The sequence below is a fragment of the Pipistrellus hanaki genome, assembly GCF_964339955.1.
Source record: "Pipistrellus hanaki genome assembly, chromosome: 2".
NCBI classification, from domain to species: Eukaryota; Metazoa; Chordata; class Mammalia; order Chiroptera; family Vespertilionidae; genus Pipistrellus; species Pipistrellus hanaki.
This window is the reverse complement of record NC_140504.1, coordinates 146324876-146335106: the sequence shown is the minus strand read 5'-3', so window position 1 is coordinate 146335106 and position 10231 is coordinate 146324876.

Below are 10231 nucleotides of genomic sequence, written 5' to 3'. Positions count from 1 at the left end.
GAGTTTTAGGGAGTGTTAAACGTATAGGGCAACCATATTTGTACTCTTCTACATCTAGAAGTTGGAGATTGTGTTCTTAATTGCTCAGGAGATACTGTGAGAACTCCAAGGCCAGAGAAAACAAGGGGGAGAAAGCTTTCTTTCCAGGGAATCACATAGACAATAGCAATATTCAACAAAACATCTCATGTTCAGGTCAGATCAAATCTACAGTGCTTACTAAGTCACTGTGGTCAGGAAGGTATTGTGCTGGGCATCAACAGGGGTAATAAGAAATACCACAAGGACACACTCGAGCTCTCAAGGAGCCTTCCTCTACTAGGAGGACGGAGAGATGTTTACTAATGACAAAACTGCATTAGAATTTGAATAAAGTCGAAACCAGTTTGGCTCAGTGGATAGAGCGTCGGTCTGCGGACTGAAGGGTCTCGGGTTCAATTCCAGTCAAGGGCATGTACATTGGTTGCAGGCACATCCCCAGTATGGGGTGTGCAGGAGGCAGCTGGTCGATGATTCTCTTTCATCGATGTTTCTAACTATATCTATCCTTCTCCCTTCCTCTCTGTGAAAAAATCAATAAAATATATTAAAAAATAAAATAAAATAGAATTTGAATAAAGTATTATACTTCTGGAAAGTATGTTGACAATAAGAATCGTGAATGCCTCCTTCAGGAATGCATTTGACCTTGGCCTGGAAGCTTCAGATCAAATGTTATCTTTTCCCTGGAGCCTGGTTTAATTCCCACAGCAGGAATCAATCTCTCTTCTAAATTTCCATGGAAACCTATCTCATTATTATGTTTTATTTATTTTTTTTAATTCTTTTACCCTTTCTACTAGGTAATCGTCATGAATCTATTACTTCTCCTTTATGCCATAAGTTCATTGAAGCCAGAAATATGTCTCTCACACATAGAAAGTATTTGGGAAATGTTTCTCAAGCGAATACACAGTAAACTTGTAATGGAGACAATCTATTGAAATGGTTACTAATATCTCCCTCCCAACATTTTTTTCCTAATGGAAATTGGGGTGGTGACATCATGTTGTGTCTGATCATGGCCACATTAGAAGAGGTTATTCCAATCAATGGTTTATCTGCTAATCCATGCATTTGAATGTTCACACACGTATTCTGGTTGTCTGTTTTCCGGGTTACTATCGCTTGTAACCCTTCAGATAGGATAGAGAGAACTTCTATTGGAATAAATATATAGGCCTTGATCCAGAGGGAGACAAAAACTGTTTTTGCAGCTGCCTTCTATGAACAATTTGGGAATATGCTTTTTCAACTCCTGCTATTTTATTTGTGTCTATTTCTGAGATTTTATGGGCTGTGTATAATTTGAATAGCCAAATATAATAAGAAACAGATTATAATAGTGCAACTAAATTTTTTTTTTTGGAGAAATATTGTCTGTAGCTGTTCCCTCAAAATTCTCAAGTCTAAATCCATTAATTTAACTGTGAAAGATTTGCTGTAGTGTTTACTCAGCGGCCCATAATAACAGACAAACAATATACGAATAGCACTCGAGTCCCAAAGGATACTAAGTTTACAAGCTCTTGATGTAAGACTGAAGGCCTGGCAAGACCAATACCCAATTCTGGCAAGTGGGGAAATGCTGAAAACCCCATTTCCACCCCAGCTGTCTTACTAATCTGGCCATCTTTGTAAGCGTGGCTCCAGTCTGAGCTGGCAAAACTTCTCTGGGTTTCACTTTACTTTAGAAGTCCAATGTTTCAGTTGTGTGGTTTGGCTCCTGTTAAACTGCATTGAGAGCTCTGCATGAAACTCTTGATGTTTGAGGCGATGTGAATCAAAATCTGATGAAAAGGCGTATTTACAGTACTTAGCTGATTTCTTTTCAAGTTCCCCAGCCCCTATGGTCACTGTCATTCCTCCTGCTCTGGGTGTAGTCTTCTATTCTTGTTTTTATTCACCACTCTGGAGTTATTGTTTAAGAGATTTTTAATTGATGATATATGTGCAGCCTCTTCTAAAGATGCCTTAGTTAGGGACTCTATGTCCTCATGGCATGGCACTTCAATACCACTTTCCAATGCAAAGTGAACATTTCCCAGGATAGCCTGGCATCCTGGACGACTCTGTGGGACGCAGGAAAACTCACTAGTGTGGAAGTGATCAACTGGAGAGTAAACTTAGGAGGCCTGTGGTTTGATTCAGTGAAGCTGCTCCAAATAACAAATACAAGGAAAGGCACAACAGGGTTCTCAGGCTTCTAAAAAATGCTCAGGTCTTCCTGGCGTTCATGACATTACTCAGTGTGAATCGTGTGCCTGTAGTTTGCTGTGCTCTGGAGCAGTGGGTCTCGATCATGGGACATTTGCAATGTCTGGAAACATTTTGGGTTGTCACAACCAGTGGGATCATCTCAGTGTATCCCAAAGTGTGGTACGCGTACCCCCAAGGGTACGGGAAGAGTTTGGTGGGGGTACGCGTTGCACCGGAGTTTGGTGGGGATATGCACTGCACCGTGCTTAGCTGCGCCTAATTCTACATTCTCATGAGTACGAGGGGTACTCAGCATTATGAAAATTATAGAAGGGGTACACATATGTCAAAAGTTTGGGAAATTTCTAGATGAAAGTGTATCTAGGGGGTAAAGGCCTGAGATGTTGCTAACCATTCTATAGTGCACAGAACAGCAACCTTCATGCCAGCTGTCATATTCCCAAAAGATTTATCTGACCCCAAATGTCACCATTGCCTTGTGGAGTAAGCCTGGCCTAGAGATAATAAATAATCCTAATTCTTGTTCTTATTTTTTTAAAAAAATATATTTTATTGATTTTTCACAGAGAGGAAGAGAGAGGGACAGAGATTTAGAAACATCGATGAGAGAGAATCATCGATCAGCTGCCTCTTGCACACCCCTTACTGGGGATGTGCCCACAACCAAGGCACATGCCCTTGACCGGAATCCAACCTCTCAGTCTGCAGGCTGACGCTCTATCCACTGAGCCAAACCAGTTTTGGCCTAATTCTTATTCTTAATGACTTTTTGTATTATAAGAGGGAAGGAGGGAGAGAGGAGAGAGTGAAAGGTTGGTGGGAGGCAGGGAAAGATAGATATTTTGAGGTGTAGTAACTGCAGTTAAGATAGTATTTCTCTGAGAGAGAGTGAGGATGCTAGCTACTTGGGTCTGCACCTTAGTGGGGTCATAATGAGTTCAGGCTAGTCCTCAAGGTTGTAAGTTTAAAAAATTAAACTTTACCATTTTACTAAGGATGGTCAGACATTAATAAGAGCTTCTACTTTGCTACAGTAGTCAATTACTTAAGCTTGACAATTTTTAATGTAAATTTATATTGCTATGTTAATTTTGAATTAAATGCCATTTTGACTGAGAAAAACCAAGAAAATCTACCAAATGTGACAGTCACCAAGTTGAGAATCTATTTTTCAGACCTTGGCTCTCAGGGAACATATGACTTGTTGCCTGATATTCAGCTTATATTCAGCAATATTTCACACAAATTTGGGGGCATTTATAATGGGTCAGACACTGCAGGGGCTCTGTTGGATTTTAAGTGTTTATGTTTTAATGATGGAACTTCTGTAAGTTTCTGCCTACATATAGCCTGTGGCATTAATAAGTGGGTGCTAAAGGGGGTATGCAGTCTGAAGAGCTCATCCTGTTAGCTGCATGGGCTTAAAGGTTACCAGAGATGTCTCTTAAATCTTTGATCTCTTTATTCCCACTGCTATCCTCCCCTTCTCTCCCCCTCTTCCCCCCCCCCCTCCACACAGGTTTTTTTCTCTACTGCCTTACACCTACTATTAGAATTCTAGTTTCCTTTTTGGTCTTCCACCCCTATTTCTGCATCCTAGTATAAATTAACCTTCTTAAAGGTTAATTTTTGAGTCTGTCAGTTCTCTGCTCAGAATCCTTCAATTGTAGGGCACTCCCTACACAAGAAAGCCCTACTTCCAGTTAGCCAATAATTACCCAATCCTGTCCCTAATCTTTCTTTCAAGCACATATTTCCATTGTTCTCCACACACCCCTGTGCTCCAGGTAGCTGGAAACACCGCCTATTTTCATACATGTTCTACACTTTCCTGCCTTGGGTCTTTTCATTGACCTGTCCCCTGTGGAAGGTACACCCCAGGTCGCCTCTTCCTGTGTGTATGTATCCTACCCCGTTTTCAAAGGTCAGGTTGAATGCATTGTCTCTAAATCTCTTCAGCTGGAGGTTATTTACCTCCTCTGAACTCCGTCCTCTGAGCTTCTCTCTTTTTTCTCCATGATGCAAAGTATTTTTGCTCTTGTTTTACAAGTTATGTGTTATTTCTTCATGAGAAAAAAAAAACTTGTGTGAAGAGATAGCATGGGAGAGAATAATGCTTCTTAGTCTTCAGTGTACATATAGATCACTTGGGAATCTTGCTAAATGCAGTTTCTGATTCAGTAGATCTGGACTGAGGCCTGAGGTTCATTTTTTTTACAAATTTCCAGATTGATGCTGCTGCAGCTCCATGGGCCACACTGTGAGTAGCAAGGGTGAATGGGATTTGAAACAACATCTATGAACAGAAAGAACAGTCATTGTTTAAGCCTGCTGCAGTTTAGCTGCAAGTAATTAGCAGGTTCCATTATGCTAAACAAATCTAGAATTTGAATACAGTATTAGGTTACATTTTGGTCCCATCATTTCCTGGCTGTGTGGTCTTATGTAAGTCAGTTAATTTCACTAAGTTTTCACTTCATCATCTGAAAAATGAGGGTAATAACATGCTTTGTAAGCCCATGCTGTCTCTAGCTTGAGTCAGCTGCCATTAGTAATTTGCTCTCTGCTAGCTCAGCACCCCCTAAAGCCACTAGCCAGTTAGAAGTAATTCTAGATTTTGGTTTGGAGTCCCCTCTCAGTTCTTAAAAATGGCTTGTCAATAGTGCTTTGTGGTTACCATGACTAGTGTCTGAGCTGGTGGAATCTTGGGACAAGGGGCACTTGAATGAGTTTTGGACCCTAGCCTTTCTACTGGACCACTATCATGGGTGGTCATGTTTCAGATAGTCTTCTGGCCTACCACCTGGTTTTCACTGGCTCACCTGCTGGGACTCTAGCCTGACTTCTAGTTTCTGTTACTTATTTGTGGCCAATCTTTGACCTCCAGGACTGTCCCCTATTCCTGCTGGTTGGATTACCTGAAATGGACCTCTCTGCTCTGATGCTGAGGCCTTAGTGGCTTACACTCACCCACCACTCAGCCCTTTCTCAGGTGAATGTCTGTATCGGTGTTAGGTCCCAGTAGGATTGGAGAGTATTAATTCATTATTTCAACATGTACTTGAGAGTTTACTATGCACCAGAACTATATTCTTTTGAGCCTCAATTGATTTATCCATTCCCTTATTAAACTCCTTATTTCCTGCTGAGAACTTTATGATGAGGTTCATACGGATTATAGCATTATTTATGTTACAAAGTTTTAATGATTGTGAGGTTTCAAAGGGGTACTGATTGTGAAAGCTCTCTTTGGCTGTGAAGTCTATTTCTTGACTTCATGTAAGCCTAATACAGTGTTTCCCAACCTTCTCTCATGATGAGAATCACCTGGTGGAGTTGTTAAAACACAGATTCCTGAATCCCAACTAAGAAGTGCTAAACTAGAATTTTTGGGAACATATAGGTAAAATTGCATACCTAACTTAGTGCTCTTCAGAGCACTAACAACTCCACCAGGTGATTCTCATCATGAGAGAAGGTTGGGAAACACAGGCCTAATAGACTCTTTGTTACAGGTGATAAAGATTCAAAGGATGAAAACTTTCAGCCCCACATTTTAAATCTAGAAATATCAGTACAGTTAAAGTTGGCTTCGTCCATAGATGAAGCATAATTTGATGAACCTCTTTATGTATTATTATGCAGTCATGTCTTCCCAGATAAGCTGTTATAATACCTGAAGTATCCACCATTAGGGTGTCTTTTCCAGGATGTCCAATGATAGCCATCCCTGGGCATCTTGGAAAAGAAACAGGAGGTTTATTACCAGGACACATTTATCAGGCAGGTTGCTATCATTTCGAAAAGTACCAAGTAGGATCCTAAAGAGAAGGTTAGAATATGATGCAAGGAGGTCTTCATGTAAGAAAGACAGAAAAAAGGTCTTAGAGGATGAGCCTCAGCATTCTGGTTGATGGGAGCAGCAGGGGCCACCTTCAAAGCTGTGCCTGACACAGCAGATGAAGTAGGTCTGTGGTTTTGGAGGGAGGAAACAAAAACGGGGGCATCCTTTGGAAAAGTATTGTCTTAGCTCAAGTTGCCATAACAAAATTCCATGAACCAAGTAGCTTAAGCAACTGACAGTCTTATTCTTCCCGTTCTGGAGGCTGCTAGTCTGCACGATTAAGTTTGTATGGGAGCTCTCTTTCTGGTTTGTGGATGGATGTCTTCTCCCCGTGTCCTCACATGGTGCAGAGGGAAAGAGAGCATGCTCTCTGATGTCTCCTCTCTTACGTGCACTAATCCCATTATGAGGACCCTCACTTATAACCTCATCTACACTAATCGCATCAAAGGTTTTATCTCCAAATGTCATTGAAGATTAGGGCTTCCGCATCTGAATTCTGGGGAGACACAATCCCTAGTAAATCTAATCATGGGAAATGCAAACAGATTTTGTCCTGATTCCTTTTATAGTTTCTATATACTTCTAAACTTTCCTCCAAATATTGAAATACTGCTAAGCTCATGACTCAGAATCCTTTAACTCTTCTAGATTACCTCTAAGTGTGGAACTCTGAGTAGCCAACCAAACAAATCTATCCTAAATATTCAAACCCATCATGTGCCTCCAAATGTCTTGCATTGTTATGCCATTGATCACTGAGAATGATGGGACTTGTCTCACCTCTCAGAAAGGTACCATCTTCCTTCTTCACTTCACATACTTGGTGTTTCCTGGGTAGGGAAGGAATTTTGACTTAACCTGCTATTAGCATATTTAAAACATTGTTTAGAAGCTATAAAATTTAAATGTTGATAAAATTGTTCCTGTGTCAGCAGCTTCAGAAACTTTCCTCTCATTAGAAGGAATACCTTATCAGAGTCATACTGTGGCTGAGTCATAAAACTCAATGAAGCAATATTAATTCTCTATGTAGGAGGCTTCGTGTGAAGGTTGTTTAGATGTAAAAACCATGCATTTGGTAGTTATGCAAGGTTCTGTTCAGCTAAAATTCTGCCTCTTAATTTGATTTGAGGACTCTGTTAAATTTTCAGTTACAGACTTTGCATGGGTAGGTGTGATTATACAACTTAAAGCACAATAAATATACATCAGATTCACTAAGTAAGAGAATGATATAGGGTAAATTGTTTTACAAAAGGCTTCTTTAAAAAACAACAGCAGCAAAATCATCTAGGTCTTCAGATAAAAATAATTGCTTGTCTTGTATATCCATAATCTTGACAACAGAGAAATTTTCTAACCAGTGAAAATATTTATTATCAACTAGAGTCCTGGTTGCATGAAATTCATACACAGGGGAGGGTGGTCCCTCAGCCCAGCCTGCACCCTCTCCAATCTTGGACCCCTTGGGGGATGTCTGACTGCTGGTTTAAGCCCAATTCCTGCGGTATGGGGCCTAAATGGCAGTCAGACATCCGTCTCACAATCCGGGACTGCTGGCTCCTAACCGCTTGCCTGCCTGGCTGCCTGATCATCCCTAACCACTCTACCTGCTTGCCTGATCACCCCTAACCACCTGCCTACCTGCCTGGTCATCCCTAACTGCCTCTGCTTGCTGGCCTGATCTCCTTCCAACTGATCCCCTGCTGGCTTGGTCACCCCCTAACTGGTCCCCTGTCATCCTGGTTGCCCTCTAACTGCCCCCTGCCAGCCTGGTCACCCCCTAACTGTCTGGAAGGAAGTCAGATGTCCAGAAGATGTCCTGTCGACCCAGTCTAATTAGCATATTACCTTTTTATTAGTATAGATGACAACTGCTAAAACATATTAAGCATTCACTATAAGCTTCTGTACATTTTCTAGAATTCTTATATAAACTTTGCAAAGTAGTTCTTTTTTTTTTTTTTTTGTAAATATATTTTATTGATTTTTTACAAAGAGGAAGAGAGCTAGAAACGTCGATGAGAGAGAAACATCTACCAGCTGCCTCTTGTGCACCCCCTACCGGGGATGTGCCCGCAACCAATGTATATGCCCTTGGCCAGAATCGAACCTGGGACCTTTCAGTCTGCAGACTGACGACCTACCAATGAGCCAAACCGGCTTCGGCGCAAAGTACGATAGTTCTTGTTATCTGTACTTTTATATAAAGAATTACAATCAGAGATGTTATAAAAAAAAACTCTCTTACATCATAGGTACTAAGACACAGATGAAATTTGAACTACAATTTCCTCATTCAGATATCTTAATTTCTATTTGTTTCATTATTCCATACTGCCTTTGTCTATGCAAAATGGGAGAAATTGAAATAATCTTGGATAATAGTTATTTTTTAAGGCACGTGTTTCAGAGGAGAAAAATACTTTGTAGACATGTAGTTACAGACAGCTGTAGGTGAATAAGAGTGAATCTGAGAAGTGGCTAGTGACGTTTCTGAAAGCAAGCAAGGCAAATATATTAAAGAAATTCAATATTTCAATGTCTATCGTGCCCTAAAACAGTTAATTGCTTTGATTTACTTAAAAATCTTCATTGGCTTTGAGTGAAGTCAGCCTTAAAAGAAGTCACTTTGAGAATGGAAATGCTAATGGTGATAGCAGTAATAGTCAATATGTAATTAGTGCTTACTAGATGTCAGGCAGCGAGTTGGAGTCTGAACTCTTATGTTCACTTCTCACAACAATCTGGGAGGTGGATTGATCTCTCTAGGTGTAGAATGGAAAAGGGATTTGAGGCCCCAAATATTAACTCTCCAGTTTTCTCCTATGTTAGGTTACTCAGGATGGGAAAGCAGGCTAGGCTAGCACACAGTTTTAACATATGATCATGGTTTTGGCCCAAAATTCATCAACCATCTTTCTTTCTTGTTGGCTGGGTTGGATAGTGTGGAAACTAAAGCATAATTTTACCCTTCTCCCCTATAGCCTAAAGATAGCAACTCTTATGTTTGCCAACTTTCATTAGTCAAGATACATTCATTTTGTTTGCTGAGGATAGAAGTGTTGACTAAGACTAATGTACAATAAGTCCTCTAAGCTGCAGAAACAGCTAATGGCTGGAGACCTGCTATTGGGTGTATTTATGAAATGATCCTATTAGTCTGGTCATTTCTCTGAGGCAGAAAGAGTTTCTGTCTCTCAGATAACTGTCTAAAGAACTAGATGTTTGTGTATGCATATCAAGTGGTGAGACAATTTACCCTTCTGTTGGCTCTCTCACTGATGGCTGGAGAAGTTGGTTTACACGGATTCCATATTGATTTTCCTTAAGTATTTTGGGTTCTTTGTTGATGATATTGTTAATATTCCCATTAAATGGAAATTTGTCTTGACAGGTGAATACAATGTTATTGCCATTGAGCTATTTATGGTCTTTCAAGATTGTCTTTTTTGAGCTTTTTCAGAAATGTTGAATTTTTAGCAAAGTTAAAGGATTCCTAGCTACCCATACTACTTGACTGTTCAAAATAATTCAAGACAGTTCAAGTACATTGAGGGAAGAGAGGAGGCTGTTATATTCCTTGATAAGTTGATGATTGTCTACATAATATTAAAGCTTCTATTAGTGCTATTCCATTAGTTTAGGCAGTACACATACCCTATCTATTCTTTAAAAAAAATTTTTTTTATTGACTTCAGAGAGGAAGGTCGGGTGAGACAGAGACAGAAACAACAATGATGAAAGAGAATCATTGATTGGCTGCCTCCTTCATGCCCTCCATTGGGGATAGAAACCTTGACCAGAATTGAACCTGGGACGCTTCAGTCCTCAGGCTGATGCTCTATCCACTGAGCTAAACCAGCCATGGCCTATCTATTTTTTTTTTTTTTAAAGTTTACCATACATTTTCTCTAGGACTTTTTCAGAATTTTTTATTCTCACCGATTCCTGACCATTTCTACCCTCATAGCACCTGATTTAACTATTATGTTCTCAAGGACTCTGTATAGAGAGGATTTATTTTTCTTTTATTGCTTTATGTCTGAGCCTTGTATCCTCAGTGAAGGATAATAAATACTCCTTGGAAACAGCATTTTTACTTTAATACCTCACCATGAATAG